Source organism: Zea mays, chromosome 8 (assembly GCF_902167145.1).
Source record: "Zea mays cultivar B73 chromosome 8, Zm-B73-REFERENCE-NAM-5.0, whole genome shotgun sequence".
NCBI classification, from domain to species: Eukaryota; Viridiplantae; Streptophyta; class Magnoliopsida; order Poales; family Poaceae; genus Zea; species Zea mays.
Genome location: NC_050103.1, coordinates 124,646,909 through 124,669,660, shown reverse-complemented (window position 1 = coordinate 124,669,660; position 22,752 = coordinate 124,646,909). Strand labels below are relative to the sequence as shown.

The 22,752-nt window shown below is 44.5% G+C and overlaps 1 long non-coding RNA gene across 1 annotated transcript; it reads left to right on the top strand.

The window, feature by feature from the left end:
- Positions 1 to 2,217: 2,217 nt before the first annotated feature.
- Positions 2,218 to 4,864, top strand: LOC118473135 (uncharacterized). Its single transcript, XR_004852024.1, has 2 exons — positions 2,218 to 2,712; positions 3,698 to 4,864. It is a non-coding gene; the product is annotated as an uncharacterized lncRNA (long non-coding RNA).
- Positions 4,865 to 22,752: the final 17,888 nt, after the last annotated feature.

The window sequence follows — 22,752 nt, the reverse complement described above, 5'->3', positions numbered from 1 at the left end:
ATGACGTGTTCGGGTCAAATGAGGCGATCGATAGTCTAGCAATGGCTACGATCCCGGCATCTTTTGAGAAGGCAAAAGTAGTCGCTCGCCGACGGTCGTCCCGACGCACGACGAAAATTCAGCCAGAGCCATAATTTTCTAGTTCGCCAAATCTACCGATCGCAGGGATAAGTTATACCGTTGCGACGAGCGAGATCTAGTTTATCGAGCGGATCGACGTCACGATAAAAACAGGACAAGGGACGGAGGCGCCAGGAAGGGGCGAAGTCGGTGGCGTCGCATCGGCGGTGAAAACGGGGCAGCGAGCAGACTGGTTTAGGTGGTGTCGGGAAGATTAGAGTCAGACTGGTAAATGTAAGGACTGGATCGAGAGGATTCGGCGAGCAGGCTCATAACACGGTTATTTTAGGCCATGTTCTAAACCTCTACAACTAACTGTTAACTGGTTTTAGCTGGGTCGAGACATTTAACAACTAATACTTATTTGAGTGTTATAGTTAACAATTAGTTGATCCATTCTAAACCTCTCGGTTAATTTTAGCAACTAGCTATTAGTTTTAGAGATTTAAAACACGACTTTATACTATCTAAAACTTTGATTTTGTCTGAAGATTTTTTTTAAATCTGGCTGTGAGAAGAATCTTAGTGCATAAAGATTACGTGTGAAGAAAAATAAAACATATAGAGGGTTTACGATATAAAAAGCGACAGTTTTCTATTATCGCAATGACTCGATCGATTCTATTATCACATTGATTTTAGATAATTTTTTATTAAAATGATTTTTATAGAAACGGATCGAAAAAAAGTTCAAAATTAAAACAGCCTACAACCCGGCGCGAAGACTTCTTATAGAGTGCCTGGAAGCGATGCATCATGTACGTAGCTTTTGGTGCAACTTGCAGCACATAGAGTAGGAGGCGTGTAGTATAGGATTGTTTAGGAGATAGTAGATAGGATCCAGTCTAGTGATTGTTTACGGATAAACAGTCATTAATGCTGATGAGGCCGTTGCCGCAGCCAACGCACTATTCCTTTCCTCCTCTCACATAGTAGGATGAAGCCTGTTCTCTTGGTGTAAGATAAAGCTGAAAAAAAAAACAATTCATCCTACATCTCCAATTCATCGGAATTGAATTCCATTCTAATAACAGTAATTTAGGCATATATCAATTAAACTAATTTGGTTTTATGCAAAATATATTTATATACTATTATTAGCAAGATATTAGAAATATTTATATGCTACATTTTTACTATAAAGGAGTGAATCAAAGAACGTCGTATAAGTTATAGAGTAGAAACAAATTTTACTAATACATAAAATCATTTCTTATTCTTCGTTCCATTAATTTGAGATAGGCTTATAACTGAACTTTGGGAAGTGGTGGAATGTCAAATTTCAAGCTATATAGGTTACTTTATTGAGTGAATTTCAATTCCTTTAAAATAGAGGGATCCAAATGCCTCATAAAGAAAATTAGTTCATTTTCCCTTGAGAAAATATAAACCTCTTTGAAAAATGGAGTTTTCAAACTAGCCCGTAAGAAACGAAATTAAAGGTAGGTATTAGGGTTTTTTATCTATCGTGTGGAGTGGTTTTGTTAAATAGATTTTTAGAATAGTTTTAGTTTACACGGAAATATGATCATCAAGCTAAAAAACAATTTTAATGCTAAAACTGAGCGGGTCCAATTTTAAACATAGCTTGGATAGTAAACCTAGCACCTGGTTTTTTTTGCTACTGTAATACCCAACCTATATAAAGAAGTTGAGTTAATATTTCTATATAAATGTGCTTTTCTTTGTGATCACATCTAAAGTAAATATAAATAAATCTTACATATCATGCTGGTGTTTTGGTATGAGGTGCATCTTAATGACAACCTGAAAATTCAAACCCTACTTGAATTCAAAAATCAAAAGGAAGAAATAGAAAAATTAAAAATCTAGAAAAAAATAATGAAGCCAAGTATCCCTTTCATGATTAAATAATAGGAAGAAAAAATAAATAGTATTAATACAAACAGTAGGTATTAAATTCACATTAGTCTTTTAGTGGATATTTGAAAATCTTAAGTTCAAAACAGGAAACTAAATTTAGTTTGAATACTTGAATTTGGAAATAGAAAAGAAAAATAGAAAACAAGGAAAAAAGAAAAGGTGTAACAATGTCCTTGGGCCGAACGCCACCCCCAACTCGGCCCAGTTCTCCTGTGCTCTCGGCCAACTTCCTGATGCTGACGCCGACAGGTGAGCCCCGGTCGTCGAGTGCCTTGTGCGCTCGCATTTCCCAGGCCCCGATGACAGCTGGGTCTCCTCCACTCCACCGGTCTTCGCCCAAGCCCGCCGCGTGCTTCGCGTGGAAATCGACGCAATTCGTTGAAGGGGGGCTACCCGGGATATAGACCCGACCCTGGTCATATTTTTCCCTTGATTGCCCGAGCCGGAAACCATGGGAGCCACCATCACTGAGAACACCATGCCGTGAGAAGAGAGAGCAGGCAAGGGAGGGAGTTCGGCCGCCGCCTCGATTCTCCATCCTCACCGCTGATCGGCATTCAGAATCTAGGGCAAAAGGAGCTGGGAGGAAGGTGGAGTGCGCTCGTGTGGGCTACACGCGAAGGGAGCCTGTGATCGAGTCTGGATTCCTCATTGTCGATGAACGCCGCGGCGCGCTGCAGAGCGACCTTCTCCTGGTCGTGGAATCAGGTGTGTTACCCACCCTCACACTCACAACGTGCCATACATCGTGTAGCAGCATTCCGATCAGGTTTTGGTGCCTTGGGGTGGGGATTCGGGTGCCTCCGGTGAGGCCCCACTGTGGGTCGGGGCGGTGCCGTTGCCTGGACGGCTTGTGGAAGAAGTCAGGTCCTGGTGGTTGGATCCGAGATACACGATCGGGATCGAGCCATGTCATACCGATCCAGTGTTTGCATCCGGAGCATTAATCTTGTGGGCAATGGCTCAGATTGGCCATGGCCGTACCCGTTTGCCCGGGTGCTTGAAAGCCGTTAGATCTAGATCCGAGGGGTGAGAGCGTATATCCGACTTAATAAAACTATGGTCGTTGGATCGGGATCCGAGGGACCCAAACCGTGTACCGATTCGTTTATATGTGATATGATCGGGACTGTCCAGGGGTGATCATATGGATCAGGTTTGCCCATACCCTTTCGCGGTGGAAAATTTGCATAGAAACCCCTAGAGTTTCCAAAAAGAACCCACAGTCCACGCACAGAGTAGAAGTACCACAGATAGCTCCTATGTTTTTCGATTTGAACCCTGAACCCCCTAGTATTTGTGTCCGCAGTCCAGAGTTATCAGAGGTATTCACAATTTTAAAAAATGATTTCTAGTATAGAAATAATTTCATAATCTTGTTTAATTTATAAGTAATTCATTTTAATCCTTTTTTGATCCATTCCAATTTCATTAAATTCATATTAATATTGTTTATCATGTAGTAACCTCATTTTGTTATGAAACATATTGTTTAAATTATGCACTTAGTTTGTTCATGTCCAACACCTAAACCTTCAGAAACTCATAACTCTTTAACCGTAACTACGAATTTAGTGGTTCTCGAACCTACGATCTCGTTACGATACATAGAACATTATTGTGCAGTATGTTCTTATGTTTGCTGTAATGCTAATTTCTCCTATACCATGTATGTTTGTATTATTGCGAGTAGACGAGCAAGCACCCGAGGATCTCGGTACTCAACAGGTAGAAAATACTGAATAGGAGCTCGTTGAAGGCAAGTTGTGCCCTTGATCACTTTTCTTTACTCAATAATGTTCCTGTTAATCATTATGATCTGCATCAGTTAATTTTGATCGGACCCAATAGGGCACCCTAGTTTGGTCATCTTTATAACTTGCTTACCGCTGAACTTTTGGGTAGTATATGCTATTGCTTTATGTGGTTTTGGGTATTAAAATACACATGCATGCTTGTTATTGACAATGAGTTAATTACTATTTATGACAAGATCATTATGCTAATTGGAATATGGAGACCCATCCAGAAAAATAGTGCTACCAAAAGGGTGGTATGGGATGCCCTTAGCTAACTAATTAGGAAAGCTAGTGGAGGACTACCTTACCCGTAAGAGGCAAGGGCAGTAGGGGAGTTGTCGATGTAGGGAGGTTCTCGGGTTGATCTTGCTGAGATGGCTTTTCAGACGGGGGATTCCTATACCGCTCTCCTCAGAAATCGTAGCGGGTTTTCTGAAGCTAGTGGAACTTTGTAAAGGCCTTGTAGTGCTACCCTGCCTCGCCTCCTCGGTAGAGGTGTATGGGGTCCATACAACCCCATGACATATGGGTAACACGACTTGTGGGTGAAGTTGTGCAACCTCTGCAGAGTGTAAAACTGGTATATCAGCCATGCTCATGGTTATGAGTGACTCGAACCCTCACATGAGTAACTTATGGAATTAAACTTAATTGGTCATTTGCATCGCATTGTGGTTTTATTATTAATTATGATCTCTCATTTTATTTGGGTTGGTATTTACTTATACTTAGTAACTGCTAATAAAATTTTACCAACTTTTTAAAAGCAATGCTTTGCCTTAACCATTATTTGTTGATCAGCCTAACACTATACATGAGCCCCCACTTTTGTGAGCTCATGCACATTATTCTTCACACTTGTTGAGCGATAAACTTTTGTGAGCTCACTTTTGCGATAAAACCCTCCCCCCACATGTGAAGAACATGTAGCCCAGGAGGAGGACTACTACGAGGAGTTTAACAAGGTCTGGCGTCAAGGAAATAATATTAGTTCGCTTTATTTATTATCTGTATTTTGTAAGACATTCTCGTTATGTAATAATATTTGTGACATTTATCTCTATACACTTGGTCATTGTATGCGTTGTTCTTCTTTGGCGCACATATGAGACGCACCCGGGTTTACCACTTAAATCCGGGTGTGACATCTACTTAGAACATCTCCAAGAGCTACCAAAATAATCTTTAAAACCAGTTTTCAAGACCATCTCATAAATTATTGAGCATTGAGTGTAGATTTTAACACTTTCCCTAATAGTTTCCTTAAAAGTAGATAAAAATATTTTAAATTAGGTTAGGTCATCCTTGAGTTCATGTTGATATGTTTCACGAGTGTATTTCTTCTTTCTCAACTTCTACGTCGGCCCAACGACCAAATCTGCATCGACATTAAAGGTCGCTGGCGGCATTAATTTTTTTCTATAGGTAAACAAAAAATGTATGTCCTCTGAAAACACTTTTCATAGCAGTGGGAAATTATCATGCCGCTACAATGGAAACTATTTAAACCTAATAAAAATATGGAAACTATTTAAAGATCTGTTGGACCTACGACACCCTGGAAAACCTGGTGCCTTAGCGAGGGTGATCCCACTTTAGTTCCCCTCTCCTCTCCTTCCTCTTATGTAGGTCAGATCTTCTTTTCCTCCATTGATCTTTACATGGAGATCACCTCGGTTAGTGTTGGGGATGGAAAAACTACCTCTTTCTAGCATGATTCCTGCCCCCAGGAAGATGGCCTGGTCAAGCGCCCATTCTCCTCATGGGAGGCCTATCTTGCTGTTGGTCTTCCTCCGCATGGTGTAGAGGCGTCGCTGGCGTTAATTTGAAAACTCAAGATCCCTAACAAAGTTAAGGTCTTCTTTTGGCTATTCTCTAAGGAAAGGCTCCCAACCGACAATCGATTGTTTAGGCACAAGATTATTGCAACTCCCACTTGTCGGCTTTGTGCTAGGGCGTGAATGATCGTAGCCACACCTGCGTTTAGTGCCCATTAATCTCCACGGTGTGGCCTATGGCTAGCTTGTCCCTGGTGCCCGCGGTTGGACCTGATGCTCCTCTTCCTAATGATGGTCTCTGAGATTCAACGGAGGGTCAAGAGAGAAATCATTCCTACAGTGTTGTGGCGTATCTGGGAACGACAGAATATCCATATTTTTAAGGATGAAGTCTCCTCTACGCATACCATGTTGTCTAAAGTGTTGGGTTATTTGTTCTTGGAAAAAACGCTCACCTCCTGTTGGGGGCCTTTCTCTTCTTAAGGTGCTCAAAAACATGACTAACCATATATTTTTAGCATGATATAGATTATTACAGGGAGCTTCGGCTTTAGGATGGAAGTTTCCTCCCATGGCAAAGGCATACGATCATTACTGGAATCGAATGCTTTGCCGAGTGCCAGCCTGAAAAACACTCGGCAAAGAGATCTCGACGAATAGTACATTGGCAACATCTTCTTTGCCGAGTACTTTTTATCAGGCTGTAAACATATGGTTAGTCATGACTACCTGCCTGAGCGCTTTGCCGAGTACTTACCTCTTTGCCGAGTGTCTACCAGCCCGCACTCGGCAAAGGGTCTACCAGTGGGGCCCTTTGTCAGCTTCTTTGCCGAGTGTCAGGGCCACAACACTCGACAAAGAAGCTTTACCGGTGCCCAGATGTTGCTTCTCTATCGAGTGCTATGGCCCTGACACTCGGCAAAGCACCTCTTTGCCGAGTGTAATTTGTAAACACCTTTTTAATTTGTTTTTGCTATTCCATCCAAACAAACAAAAGTTATCACATATACATCACAAATATCACATATTCATCATAGATATAACATATACACCACATATCTCACAAACACCATAAATCAAACAAGTTCTCACAGCATTACCAACATGTTTGGACACAAACATAAGTATCCAACACTCAATCTCAAGTATTTCATAAAGCAATACCAACATCTAAGAACATAAGTATCAAGAACAACAACACTAAGAAAGATAAAATCTCATCGAGGTGGGCGGCTGGACTGGTGCGACGATGGGCTGAGCGATCCATGAGGGTTGTTGGATGCCGCCCCAGATTGCCCCTGCACAGAGAAGAGATTTCATGTGTTAAACCAGATGCATTATCAACATCTAACTAGAATTTTGGTACTCACGGGAGTATGGAACAGAGCAGGGTCAACTATAGGGAACAATGGAGGTGGTGGAGCGAAACCCTGTGCGGCGCCAAGGCTCTGCATATACTGGAAATTCTCCGCCATCCTCTGCTGATCTGCCAGGCGGGCCTCCCGCTCCACCATCATCCTCGCCTCCATCTCCTGACGTTCCCTCCTCTATGTTTCTAGCTGGGTCTATAATATTCCAAGCCAATGTTATAGTAACTCAAAGAGAAGGTATATAACTCAAGGAATGACGAGTTACAGAAGCACTAACCTAGAGTTGTTGTATGCGATGATGTGAGCTGCCCTGCCGAGGTCGTATGGCTGGACTCGAGCCCGTTCTCCTTGCTCGCACCTAAGACAGAGTGGGAGTGGACGATGAGTCGATTGCCCCGTCGGCAATCCAGTACCGCCCATGTCTCTTGCCTCCTCTGACCCGGTCGATCTGCTTGGTCCTTGGATCATATTATGGGCCATGGACCTCTTGTGCCATGGCGGTGTAGTCATGAAGGCGGCTGTAGACGGCGGGGTTGCTGTATGCCTCGGGCCCATCATCCGGGTTGTACATGACATCGGACGTTGCTTGTGGGCCATAGCATAGGCCGAGAATATGGAGCAAGGCTGGCCACCAAGTGACGCCGACTGTAAGAAAACCAACGAGATAGTTAGAAATAATATCTAATTGAGTGTTATATACCTAAATAAAAAAGAGGGCGTACCCATGCTTCTACATATTGGCCTAGGCTGCGGCTGCCTTGGTGGTGGGAGGGACCTTGCATCATCAGGTTGTTCCTGGCTAGCGTTGTGCGCCTCGTCCCACTCAGGCGAGCACCACCTATCCACCATTTGCTCCTAGCATAGAGGATGTGCGGCGCACCAATATGAAATCATCTACAAAGTAAACACGTGCACTGCATATCAGAAGATAAAATTAAGGAAAAATTAAAGTGTTGTATTTACCTGCAGGTACTGGTCCCTAGTCAACGACATGGTTCGGGCTTGCTGCTTGGTCACCTTCTCTCCAAGGACAGAGCCGTGGTAGCTGACGATGACCTGATTCGTGCCTCGTAGTGCATGTCCACGATGAGCTTCTTACAGCTCGTGGTGGCCACCACATCCGCCCTAGCCTCGTATCCAGCCTCGCATCTGTAGAAATCCTGCATACAAAAATGATGTATCCATACATTATTTCAAGAATGTGCAACGAATGCAACATATTTTACATGATACTAAGACTTACCCATAACTCTTGCTTCACCCGCTCCGCCTTGTTATTGAATTCTCAGCCGTCCCGGTCTACTACATCGGGGGCGACGGCGTAGTGGTCGAAGGTGTAGGATGGGCCCATCATTCCGGCATACTCAACCAGTCCAGGGAAGTGTTCCCTACACATCAGACCGTGGATGCCATTGGGGTTGCGACGATGACCCCCAGCATTCTCCACAACCGTCCAAGACCTGTCCAAGTGATAAATAAAAAGTATTAATTTATATTATGATTTTGAACATATAATATGAACAAGATTGAAGAACATAAAGTTACATGTCTCTCCCCATTCGGTCGAATCGGCGGCCGCTTGTCCCGAAGTATGGGACGCTGAGGGAGACTCGCGGGACCTCGCAGGTAGACGCTCCTCGAACTTGAGGCGCCAGAACCTTAGGCCTGCTGCTGAGCGTCGTCGTTGTCTTGCTGCACCGCATGATGCTGGTCGTCGTCATCCTGCTATGCCTCCTCCGCCGTCCTGCTCCTCCTCCCCCTCCTCCTCAGCCAACCGCCCACCATCTTTGTCCAACAACCTACAATTAATAGTAAACAAATAGGCACATATAAAAAGATATATTTAGAAACATATGCGAAATAAAAAACTATAGCATTACATCGATTAAAAATAATCTTCATATGTGTCGGGGTTAGCCGGATCATAACTCTCATCATCACTGTCAACCATTTCATAGTCAATACCATCTAATGGCGCAAGTTCGTCATTAATGTCATTGCCTTCAAGGATTACTAAGTCATTCTCATTTTTTTAACTCATCATCATTCTCATCAACGACCATTTCAATATCTACTTTCATTCTGATAGCTTTGGTTAAGTCTATCTCAAATCGCTCTTCTAGCCCATCTTCTTGAAAGAATTCTCCATCATATGTGTCTGGATCTAAGTTATAATCTTCATCGTTAGGAATAGGTAATCTACCCTGCGGCGATACTGAAAGGGAAATGTGCCCTTGGGCCATTTCTAAGTATTTTGGTGATTGAGTGCCAACACAAGTGCTTTTGTGCCAATCTATGCAAAGTGGTGGACAAAGTGCAAATCATGTCAAAAGGTATGTTTCTAGACTTAGTACATTGTTTTATGGACTAATGTATTGTGTCTAAGTGCTGGAAACAGGAAAGATTAAATTGGAAATGAGATGGCTTTGTTCAGCCAAAATCTGCTCAGTCTGGGTTCACCGGACTGTCCGGTGGTGCACCGTACAATGTCCGGTGGTGCACCGGACAGTGTCCGATGCGCCAGGCTGGCTCGGGCAAACAGGCTGCTCTCGGGACTTCGACGACGGTGTACGACTATAATTCACTGGTCTGTCCGGTGGTGCACCGGACTGTCCGGTGAGCCGTTCACAGGCGAACTCGTCGCTCTCAGGAAACCATCAACGACGTACGGCTAAAATTCACCGGTCTGGCCGGTGGTGCATCGGACTGTCCGGTGAGTCAACAGTCAGTCGAGGCAACGGTCGGCCGAGGATTCCGCGCGTGACGCGTGGCCGAGCCAACAGTCACATTGGTGCACCGGACTGTCCGGTGTGCACCGGACAGTGTCCGGTGCGCCAACGGCTCTCAGACTCCAACGGTCGGCTTCGCCAAATAAGGAAGGATATCTGCACCGGACAGTGTCCGGTGGTGCACCGGACTGTCCGGTGCGCCAGTCGACAGAAGGCAAGATCTGCCTTCCAGGATTGCTCTCAACGGCTCCTAGCTGCCTTGGGGCTATAAAAGGGACCCCTAGGCGCATGGAGGAGAATACCAAGCATTCCTTGAGCACTCTTGATCACTCACACTCCGTTCTTGCGCACTTGTTCGACATTCTAGTGATTTAAGCTCCGTTCTAGTGTGCTAGTCTTTTGAGCTTAAGTCTGGGTTTTGTGTGTGCGTATTTGCTGTAATCTTTGTGTCTTGTGTGAGTTGCTAATCCCTCCCTTGCTCCGTGCTTCTTGGTGAACTTCAAGTGTAAGGGCGAGAGGCTCCAAGTTGTGGAGATTCCTCGCAAACGGGATTAAGAAAAGCAGGCAAAACACCATGGTATTCAAGTGGGTCTTTGGACCGCTTGAGAGGGGTTGATTGCAACCCTCGTCCGTTGGGATGCCACAACGTGGAGTAGGCAAGCGTTGGTCTTGGCCGAACCACGGGATAACCACCGTGCCATCTCTGTGATTGATATCTTTGTGGTTATTGTGTTTTGTTGAAGACTCCTCTCTAGCCACTTGGCGATTATTGTGCTAACACTTAACCAAGTTTTTGTGGCTTAAGTTTCAAGTTCTACAGGATCACCTATTCACCCCCCTCTAGGTGCTCTCAATTGGTATCAAAGCCGTTCTCTTCACAAGGGACTAATCGCTCGAAGAGATGGATCCTAAGGGGAAGGGAATCGTGATCAACGACAAAGAGAAGGAGTCCTTCGTCAACGAGCCTAAGGATGATAAGCCTACCGACTCGGGCTCGGGCCATAGACGCAAAGATGGAAGGAATAAGAAGACGAGACGCATCAAGGAGATCGTCTACTACGACGACAGTGATGAGTCCACTTCTTCCCATAAGGACAACGACGACCACGACTACGACAAACGAAAGACGGTTAACTCAAACTTTTCTTTCGATTATTCGCGTATTCCTCAAAGTTCAAATTCACATTTACTTTCCATTCCTCTCGGCAAGCCTCCACACTTTGATGGGGAGGACTACGGATTTTGGAGTCACAAAATGCGTAGTCATTTGTTCTCTCTCCATCCAAGCATATGGGAGATTGTTGAGAATGGAATGAAGTTTCATAGCTCAGATAGTCCTATTTTTATTAATGAACAGATTCATAGAAATGCACAAGCTACTACTTTGTTGTTAGCCTCCTTGTGCAGGGACGAGTACCATAAGGTGAGCGGCTTGTACAATGCCAAGCAAATCTGGGACACCCTCAAGATCTCTCATGAGGGGAACGACGTCACCTTGCTCACCAAGATGGAGTTGGTAGAAGGTGAGCTCGGAAGATTTGCGATGATAAGGGGCGAGGAGTCAACCCAAACATACAACCGGCTCAAGACCCTTATCAACAAAATAAGGAGCTACGGAAGCACGCGATGGACGGACCACGACGTCGTCCGACTATTGCTAAGGTCCTTTACCGTTCTTGATCCTCATTTGGTGAATAATATTCGTGAGAATCCCAGGTACACCAAAATGTCGCCCGAAGAAGTCCTTGGAAAATTCGTAAGCGGGCGAATGATGATCAAGGAGGTGAGGTACGTGGACAACACACTGAATGGTCCAATCAATGAGCCTCAACCCGTTGCTCTCAAGGCAACGAGAAGCAAGGAGACGTTACCTAGCAAGGTGGCGCAAGTTGAGGCGGCAGGGCTCAATGATGAAGAGATGGCCCTCATCATCAAGCGCTTCAAGACGACGCTTAAGGGTCGCAAGGGACAGCCAAGCAAGACCAAAGCCAAGGGGAAGCGCTCATGCTTCAAATGCGGTAAGATTGGTCATTTTATTGCTAACTGTCCCAATAATGAAAGTGACCAGGAACACGGGAGAAAGAGGGAAAAGAAGAAAAATTACAAGAAGGCCAAGGGCGAGGCACATCTAGGAAAGGAGTGGGATTCAGATTGCTCCTCCTCCGACTCCGACAATGAAGGACTCGCCGCCACCGCCTTCAACAAGTCATCCCTCTTCCCCAACGAGCGTCACACATGCCTCATGGCAAAGGAGAAGAAGGTATGTACTCGAGACAGTACTACTTATGATTCTTCTAGTGATGATGAGTCTAGCGATGAGGAAATAGATTACTCTAGCTTGTTCAAGGGATTGGATAGAAATAAAATTGATAAAATCAATGAATTGATTGATGCCTTGAATGAGAAGGATAGACTCTTAGAGAAACAAGAGGACCTTTTATATGAAGAGCATGATACATTTGTTAGTGCACAAAATTCACTTGCTTTAGAAGTTAAGCGAAATGAAATGCTTTCTAGTGAATTGTCTGCATGTCATGACTCTATCTCAAGCTTAAAGAGAATTAACAATGATTTAAATGCTAAATTAGAAGTAGCAAATAAATCTAACTCTTGTGTAGAACATGTCATGATTTGCACTAGGTGTAAAGATTTTGATATTGATGCTTGTAGTGAACACCTAGTTTCAATTTTCAAATTAAATGATGAATTGGCTAGTCTTAATACCCAACTTAAGACTAGCAAAAGTGAATTTGACAAATTAAAATTTGCAAGGGATGCCTACACAATTGGTAGACACCCCTCAATTAAGGATGGTCTTGGCTTCAAGAGGGAAGTCAAGAACTTAACAAGCCATAAGGCTCCCATCTCCGCCAAGGAGAAAGGGAAGGCCCCTATGGCTAGTAGTGTGCAAAAGAACCATGCCTTTATGTACCTTGATAGGAGACAATCTAGAAATACTCATAGGAGTTGTAATGCGTATGATGCTTTTGATTCTCATACCATGTTTGCTTCTAGTTCTTCCTATGTGCATGATAGAAATGTTGGTAGGAGAAATGTTATTCATAATATGCCTAGGAGAAATGTTGTTAACAAGAAAGTTAATGAACCTTCTACAATATATCATGCTTGCAATGCTTCTTTTGCCATTTATAGAAAGAATAAGAAGGTGATTGCTAGGAAATTAGGGGCAAGATGCAAGGGAGATAAAACTTGCATTTGGGTCCCTAAGACAATTGTGACTAACCTTGTAGGACCCAACAAGAGTTGGGTACCTAAGACCCAAGCCTAAATTTGCCTTGCAGGTTTATGCATCCGGGGGTTCAAGCTGGATTATCGACAGCGGATGCACGAACCACATGACGGGGGAAAAGAGGATGTTCTCTTCCTACGTCAAAAACAAGGATTCCCAAGATTCAATAATATTCGGTGATGGGAACCAAGGCAAGGTAAAAGGGTTAGGTAAAATTGCTATTTCATCTGAGCACTCTATTTCTAATGTGTTTTTAGTTGAGTCGCTTGGATATAATTTGTTATTTGTTAGTCAATTATGCAAAATGGGATATAATTGTCTATTTACAAATGTAGATGTGTCTGTCTTTAGAAGATGTGATGGTTCACTAGCTTTTAAGGGTGTACTAGACGACAAACTTTATTTGGTTGATTTTGCAAAAGAAGAGGCCGGTCTAGATGCATGCTTAATTGCTAAGACTTGCATGAGCTCGCTGTGGCATCGCCGCTTAGCACATGTGGGGATGAAGAACCTCCACAAGCTTCTAAAGGGAGAACACGTGATAGGTCTAACTAATGTACATTTCGAAAAAGATAGACCTTGTGCAGCTTGTCAAGCAGGGAAACAGGTGGGAGGCTCTCATCACACCAAAAATGTGATGACCACATCAAGACCCTTGGAGATGCTTCATATGGACCTCTTCAGACCCGTCGCCTATCTAAGCATAGGAGGAAGTAAGTATGGTCTTGTTATAGTTGATGATTTTTCCTGCTTCACTTGGGTATTCTTTTTGCAGGATAAATCTGAAACCCAAGGGACCCTCAAGCGCTTCCTCAGGAGAGCTCAAAATGAGTTTGAGCTCAAGGTGAAGAAGATAAGGAGCGACAACGGGTCCGAATTCAAGAATCTTCAAGTGGAGGAGTTCCTTGAGGAGGAGGGGATCAAGCACGAGTTCTCCGCTCCCTACACACCACAGCAAAATGGTGTGGTAGAGAGGAAGAACAGGACGCTCATCGATATGGCGAGGACAATGCTTGGAGAGTTCAAGACCCCCGAGCGTTTTTGGTCGGAAGCCGTGAACACGGCTTGCCACGCCATCAACAGGGTCTATCTTCATCGCCTCCTCAAGAAGACTTCATATGAGCTGCTAACTGGTAACAAACCCAATGTGTCTTATTTTCGTGTATTTGGGAGCAAGTGTTATATTCTTGTGAAGAAAGGTAGAACTTCTAAATTTGCTCCCAAAGCTGTAGAAGGGTTTTTATTAGGTTATGATTCAAATACAAAGGCGTATAGGGTCTTCAACAAATCATCGGGTTTGGTTGAAGTCTCTAGCGACGTTGTATTTGATGAGACTAATGGCTCTCCAAGAGAGCAAGTTGTTGATCTTGATGATGTAGATGAAGAAGATGTTCCAACGGCCGCGATACGCACCATGGCGATTGGAGATGTGCGGCCTCAGGAACAATTGGAGCAAGATCAACCGTCTTCCTCAACTATGGTGTATCCCCCAACCCAAGATGACGAACAGGTACCTCAAGTAGAGGCGCATGATCAAGGGGGAGCACAGGATGTTCAAGTTGAGGAGGAAGAAGCACCTCAGGCACCTCCAACCCAAGTTCGAGCGACGATTCAAAGGGATCATCCCGTCGACCAAATATTGGGTGATATTAGCAAGGGAGTAACTACTCGTTCAAGATTAGTTAATTTTTGTGAGCATTACTCCTTTGTCTCTTCTATTGAGCCTTTCAGGGTAGAAGAGGCCTTGCTAGATCCGGACTGGGTGTTGGCCATGCAGGAGGAACTCAACAACTTCAAGCGCAATGAAGTTTGGACACTGGTGCCTCGTCCCAAGCAAAATGTTGTGGGAACCAAGTGGGTGTTCCGCAACAAACAGATCGAGCACGGGGTGGTGACAAGGAAGAAGGCTCGACTTGTGGCAAAAGGTTATGCCCAAGTCGCAGGTTTGGACTTTGAGGAGACGTTTGCTCCTGTGGCTAGGCTAGAATCAATTCGTATTTTGCTAGCATATGCCGCTCACCATTCTTTCAGGTTGTACCAAATGGATGTGAAGAGCGCTTTCCTCAACGGGCCGATCAAGGAGGAGGTGTACGTGGAGCAACCCCCTGGCTTCGAGGATGAACGGTACCCCGACCACGTGTGTAAGCTCTCTAAGGCGCTCTATGGACTTAAGCAAGCCCCAAGAGCATGGTATGAATGCCTTAGAGACTTTTTAATTGCTGATGCTTTCAAGGTTGGGAAAGCCGATCCAACTCTTTTCACTAAGACTTGCGATGGTGATCTTTTTGTGTGCCAAATTTATGTCGATGACATAATATTTGGTTCTACTAACCAAAAGTCTTGTGAAGAGTTTAGCAGGGTGATGACGCAGAAATTCGAGATGTCGATGATGGGCGAGTTGAACTACTTCCTTGGGTTCCAAGTGAAGCAACTCAAGGACGACACTTTTATCTCCCAAACGAAGTACACGCAAGACTTGCTAAAGCGGTTTGGGATGAAGGACGCCAAGCCCGCAAAGACTCCGATGGGAACCGACGGACACACCGACCTCAACAAAGGAGGTAAGTCCGTTGATCAAAAGGCATACCGGTCTATGATAGGGTCTTTACTTTATTTATGTGCTAGTAGACCGGATATTATGCTTAGCGTATGCATGTGTGCTAGATTTCAATCCAATCCTAAGGAGTGTCACTTAGTGGCTGTGAAGCGAATTCTAAGATATTTAGTCGCTACCCCTTGCTTCGGGATCTGGTATCCAAAGGGGTCTAACTTTGACTTAATTGGATATTCAGATTCCGACTATGCTGGATGTAAGGTCGATAGGAAGAGTACATCGGGGACGTGCCAATTCTTAGGAAGGTCTCTGGTGTCGTGGAACTCTAAGAAACAAACTTCCGTTGCCCTATCCACCGCTGAGGCCGAGTACGTTGCCGCATGACAGTGTTGCGCGCAACTACTTTGGATGAGGCAAACCCTCCGGGACTTTGGCTACAATCTGAGCAAAGTCCCACTCCTATGGGACAATGAGAGTGCTATCCGAATAGCGGAAATTCCTGTTGAGCACAGCCGCACAAAGCACATTGACATCCGACATCACTTTTTAAGAGACCACCAGCAAAAGGGAGATATCGAAGTGTTTCATGTTAGCACCGAGAACCAGCTAGCCGATATCTTCACTAAGCCTTTAGATGAAAAGACCTTTTGCAGGCTGCATAGTGAGCTAAATGTGCTAGATTCGCGGAACTTGGATTGATTTATAGCATACATGTGTATATGCCTTTGATCATGTTCCTTATGCATTTTGTTGCTTACTTGTGGTGCTCAAGTTGTACAAACACTCCCCGGACCTCACAAGTCCTTGTGCAAGTGATGCACATATTTAGGGGGAGTTGTGCTACAACTTGACCCTTTGAGACTAACCGTTTGCTTGAGTTTGCTTGATTTAGTCTCAAAGGAGGTTTGAAAGGGAAAATGTGGACTTGGACCATGAAAGACTTCCACTGCACTCCGATGAGAGGGTAACTTATTCCAAGTTCATCTCATGTCCTCTTATTGCCTTTGTACTCTTATTTGAAGATCTTGGTGAGACAATGGGGTTAAAGGGCCAAGATTGATCCCGTTTTGGTGCTTGATGCCAAAGGGGGAGAAAATAAAGGCCAAAGCAATAAATGAATCAGCTACCACTTGAGAGATTTTGAAAATAGTAGAATAGAGCTTTTGGTTTGTCAAAACTCTTTTATTGTCTCTTTTGTCAAAAGTTGGCCTCTTGTAGGGAGAAGTGTTGATTATGGAAAAAAGGGGGAGTTTTTGAAATCCTTGATCAATTTCTTTTGGAATACCTCTCTTTATGTCTCTACAAGTGGATTTGACTTAGAGATAGGAAATTGAGTTTGATTTGCAAAAACAAACCAAGTGGTGGCAAAGAGTGATCCATATATGTCAAATTTGATTCAAAACAACTTTGGGTTTTCATTTGCATTGATATTGCACTTGTTCTAGTTGCTTTATGTTGTGTTGGCATAAATCACCAAAAAGGGGGAGATTGAAAGGGAAATGTGCCCTTGGGCCATTTCTAAGTATTTTGGTGATTGAGTGCCAACACAAGTGCTTTTGTGCCAATCTATGCAAAGTGGTGGACAAAGTGCAAATCATGTCAAAAGGTATGTTTCTAGACTTAGTACATTGTTTTATGGACTAATGTATTGTGTCTAAGTGCTGGAAACAGGAAAGATTGAATTGGAAATGAGATGGCTTTGTTCAGCCAAAATCTGCTCAGTCTGGGTTCACGGGACTGTCCGGTGGTGCACCGGACAGTGTCCGGTGCGCCAGGCTGGCTCAGGCAAACAGGCTGCTCTCGGGACTTCGACGGCGGTGTACGGCTATAATTCACCAGTCTGTCCGGTGGTGCACCGGACTGTCCGGTGAGCCGTTCACAGGTGAACTCGTCGCTCTCGGGAAACTATCAACGGCGTACGGCTAAAATTCACCGGTCTGTCCGGTGGTGCATCGGACTGTCCAGTGAGTCAACAGTCAGCCGGGGCAACGGTCGGCCGAGGATTCCGCGCGTGACGCGTGGCTGAGCCAACGGTCACATTGGTGCACCGGACTGTCCGGTGTGCACCGGACAGTGTCCGGTGCGCCAACGGCTCTCAGACTCCAACGGTCGGCTTCGCCAAATAAGGAAGGATATCTGCACCGGACAGTGTCCGTTGGTGCACCGGACTGTCCGGTGCGCCAGTCGACAGAAGGCAAGATCTGCCTTCCAGGATTGCTCTCAACGGCTCCTAGCTGCCTTGGGGCTATAAAAGGGACCCCTAGGCGCATGGAGGAGAATACCAAGCATTCCTTGAGCACTCTTGATCACTCACACTCCGTTCTTGCGCACTTGTTCGACATTCTAGTGATTTAAGCTCCGTTCTAGTGTGCTAGTCTTTTGAGCTTAAGTCTGGGTTTTGTGTGTGCGTATTTGCTGTAATCTTTGTGTCTTGTGTGAGTTGCTAATCCCTCCCTTGCTCCGTGCTTCTTGGTGAACTTCAAGTGTAAGGGCGAGAGGCTCCAAGTTGTGGAGATTCCTCGCAAACGGGATTAAGAAAAGCAGGCAAAACACCGTGGTATTCAAGTGGGTCTTTGGACCGCTTGAGAGGGGTTGATTGCAACCCTCGTCCGTTGGGACGCCACAACGTGGAGTAGGCAAGCGTTGGTCTTGGTCGAACCACGAGATAACCACCGTGCCATCTCTGTGATTGATATCTTTGTGGTTATTGTGTTTTGTTGAAGACTCCTCTCTAGCCACTTGGCGATTATTGTGCTAACACTTAACCAAGTTTTTGTGGCTTAAGTTTCAAGTTCTACAGGATCACCTATTCACCCCCCTCTAGGTGCTCTCAGATACCTTATACACAACATCCCAACCCTTAAGATGTTCTTTCGTTTGGCACGCATATGGGAGATAATACACTTGTGTGGCCTGTTGGGCTACGATATAGACATCGTCTCCTGGTAAGGTGGAATCTTGTCGAATTTTGACTATCCCAAGATTAGAATGTGTCCGTCTCGTCACTTGAGGGTCAAACCAATGACATTTGAATATCACTGGAGTAAGAGGTTTGGAACCATGAAAATTGAGTTCATATATTTTTTCGATTCGTCTAAAATAATCGACATCGTCAAGGCTGGGCGTAAAGACTCCAGAACACATTGTTTTTCGATTGGGCCAACTTTGGTCGTAGTTTGTTGTGCGAAAACGGTATCCATTGACGTCATACCCAGAATATTTCTTGACCCTATAAGCAAAGTCGTTGGCTACTTGTCTCAACTCGGCACTCAGACGGATCTCTTTGGCCCTGCAAGTATTTGCAAGTTAAAAGATGCTAAACTGAGTTCATAGACAGATCTCTTTGACAAACTAAGCATGTACCTTATGTTTGAACCAGGAAATGAAATCGGACAATCCAATTCTCACACCCTTTCTAAGAAGAGTATCATATTCTTCTGGAGTTGGGTCCCTTGATCGACGCCAGAATTCATGAAGAAATTGTTCCATGTATGGCGTCACCTCTTTAAGGTTGGTCAATACATATAGCATGATATGTCGCCACTCTTCATGTGTCAGGGTCTTGGTGGTCAAACCACTTGTGCTTCCGAGTTGGCCTCAAAATATGCTGAGGTTCGATTCATTGCCGCCATCATTGTAACGAGGGGTTGGATTATGCACGCTCGGCAGTTTGTCACCGTAGTAAGTTGTTGTGAAGTTTGACACCTCTAGAATATATGCCTCTGCAATGGAAGCCTCGATTTTGCATTTATTTCTACATTTCTTTCGAATAGTCTTTAGACATCTCTCGATTGGATAGCACCAACGTCCCTGCACGGCCCCCCATTCGTGCCTCATAGGGGAGATGAAGAATCAAATGCTGCATTGGATTGAAGAAGTCGGGCGGAAATATCTTCTCAAGCTTACACAGTAACACGGGTGCCAATCTTTCTAAGCCTACAATCACGGTCTGAGATAACTCTTTTGCACAAAGCTGGCAGAAGAAATAGCTCAACTCTGAAAGCGCTAGCCAGACATGCTCAGGGACATAGCCTCGAACCATCGCAGGAAGAATTCATTCAATCCATATGTGGAAGTCATGACTCTTCATCCCTAAGACCCACAGAGTAGATAAGTTCACCCCCTACTCAGGTTAGCTGCATACCCATCAGGGAACATGAACATCTTGATCCACTGAAGTACTTCCTTCCTCTAGGTCCTACTTAGGACAAAATCGACCTTAGGCCTTCTCCATGTCTTTCCACCATTAGACAGCTTCATCTCTTGGTTTGGTCTATCACATAACGCTGTCAGATCCACTCTTGCCTTTACGTCATCCTTTGACTTATCAGGAATGTCCATAATTGTTGCTCAAAGTGCCTCGGCAACATTCTTTTCAATGTGCATCACGTCAATGTTGTGTGGAAGGAGCATGTCATCATAATAGGGGAGCCGAGTCAAATCCGACTTATGTGTCCACATATGCTGCTCACCATATCCCACAAAACCACCTTCTGTATTGGCCACGAGCTCATCTATCTGTTGACGAATTTTGGCACCAGTCATCGTTGCAGGTGGGCGGTCTGTCACTACGACACCTTTCGTAAAGTTCTTGATGTCTATGCGGAATGGATGGTCATGAGGGTGAAATTGTCGATGTTTATCGAATGACGAATATTTGCCACCCTTTTTCAACCAAATGAACCTAAGAGCTTCCTTGCAAACTGGGCATGGGAACTTACCGTGAACACACCAGGCGCAGAATAGCCCATACGTCGGTAAGTCATGCATGGAGTACTGGTACCAAACATGCATTTTGAAGTTTGTCTTCATAGCTTGGTCATACGTCCATACCCCTTCCTCCCAAGCACGTACCAATTCATCGATCAAAGGCTCCATGTACACGCCCATTTTATTCCCCGGTGTCCGGGAATTATCAACAACACGAATATATTCTGCCTTTGAAAGCACACATGGGGGGATTGATTGGGATAACAAACACGTGCCAACATGTGTACGGGGCAATGCTCATTCCATAGGGATTGAACCCATCTGTGGCCAGCACAACACGTACATTACGAGCCTCTTCGGCTTTCTCATGGTGAATGGCATCAAAGTGTTTCCATGCTTCACCATTGGATGCATGCACCATCTTGTTAGGATTGTATCGTTTTCCATTTTGTGCCATGTCATCTGTTTCGTGGATTCCTCAGTCATGTATAGACGTTGGATCCTCGGTATGAACGGAAGGTGCCGTAGGATTGTCAAGGGGGTGTCGAGCTACCTCTTCTATCCAACACTAGAGTCTACCTCCATGAACCTAGATGATTTACACTTCAGACAATACTTTGCCTCCGCGTATTCTTTCCTAAATAGCACGCAGCCCTTCGGACAAGCATGTATCTGCTCATACGTCATCTTGAGTGCACAAAGGAGTTTCTGTGCCTCGTACATGCTCTTTGACAGAACGTGATCCTCCGGAAGCATGCTGCCAATAACCGTCAACAAGCCATCGAATGAGTCTCGACTCATGCTGTACTGCGACTTGAACACAATTACACGCCAAATGGCATCCAACTGAGAAACCTTTGTGTGGCCGTGAAGGGGCTTCTGTGCCGCGTCAAACATGTCGTAGAACGCCTTTGCAGTCGGCTCTGGCTCATCATTCGTACTCTAGTGTACTGTGCCTCGTGATAGTCGTTCAACATATCCGCTACCCCCGCATCGGCATCATAATGCTCAACGCATTATCTTAGCACCTCCTCTCTCGTAAGATGCGCTTCACCATGAAAGATCCACCGAGTATAGCCCGGTGTAAATCCATTCTTCCAAATATGTTCTACCATGGACTTCTTTGATTTTCGTTTTTGGTTGTCACATTTGCTGCAGGGCATGGGACTAGACTCACTCCTTTAGCAGCTTCGCCATATGCCCGTTCCACGAAATCATCGGTCTTTCTAATCCATTCAGGGGTGACATCATTCCTTCCTACATGGCCCATGTACATCCACTCACGGTTCTCCATCCTCTAGCATATATAACCGAAGCCTATCAATAGAAAATTTTGGCAGCACCTCCCCTGTACGGGGAGGTTTCCAAAACCTGCAAATAAAAGTATCAGCACGATGGCTGACATCCACGCATATTTCAACGGCACGATGGCCGACAATCACATATATATATTCAATCCATAAGAGATAGCACAACAACACTACATAACTACATAGCTACATGCAAACTACATTTATATTATATTGAGATGCCTCTAGCTAGCTCTGTCAAACACCCTAATCATTTCATCTATATCATGCATGTAATATGCCTAGCTGTCACATATATAAATTTGACTCAATATCAAACCTAATCATTTCATATAAACCCAAAACCCAAAACCGAGTATAGTGTAATATAAACATGTAATGCATGGGGAGGTTTCCAAAACATGTAATCAACCACATATACCCTGAACCCTAAACACTAAACCACATATACTTCAATCTATGCACTACAAATCCACATATAAATCAACCACATATACAACAAGTCATTAATTCATCCACAAAAAATATAGATACTCGTGTGGAGTTTCTCACCGTGTGATCCGAGGTTGAAGACAACGATGAGGCGGTGGCGTGGAGTGGCGGCGTGAGGTGGCGGCGGACTTGGTGGCCGAGGGAGCGGCGGCGTGGGGCGGTGGCGGTGGGCGAGGCGACATGGGGCGGCGGCGTGAGGTGAGTGAGAGAGTGAGAAAGAAAAAGGACGATGCAATTGATATGTACGTGTTCTTTGCCGAGTGCCCGTGATCTAGCACTCGACAAATATTTTTTTTAATTTTAAAATATACTTTGCGGAGTGTCCACGATCCGACACTCGACAAAGATTAATTATTTTTTAAACTTAGCTTTGCCGAGTGTCTCTCCGTAGGCACTCGACAAAGCCTTCTTTGCCGAGTGTCCTCCTAGAACACTCGACAAAGTATATTTTTATTTTTTTCTTTTCCCAACCAAACTTTTTGTGTTATGTTCCTACACTATGTAGACCTACATGTTCTATTTTTGCACAATTATAAAAGTGTTTGCTATAACTATTAGATTTTGTTCATTTAATTGAATTTTCTTGGATAATTCAGATTTGAACTGCAAGTCACTCGAAACATGAAAAACCGTGCATGCAAAATGATATCTATGTTAGGTAACACAAGTTACGACCGATTTCAGGAGCAGATCAGAATGTTCGAGCACCATGCTCACAAAACATAACCGTGAACTTGCCGTCAAGTTGTTTAAAAA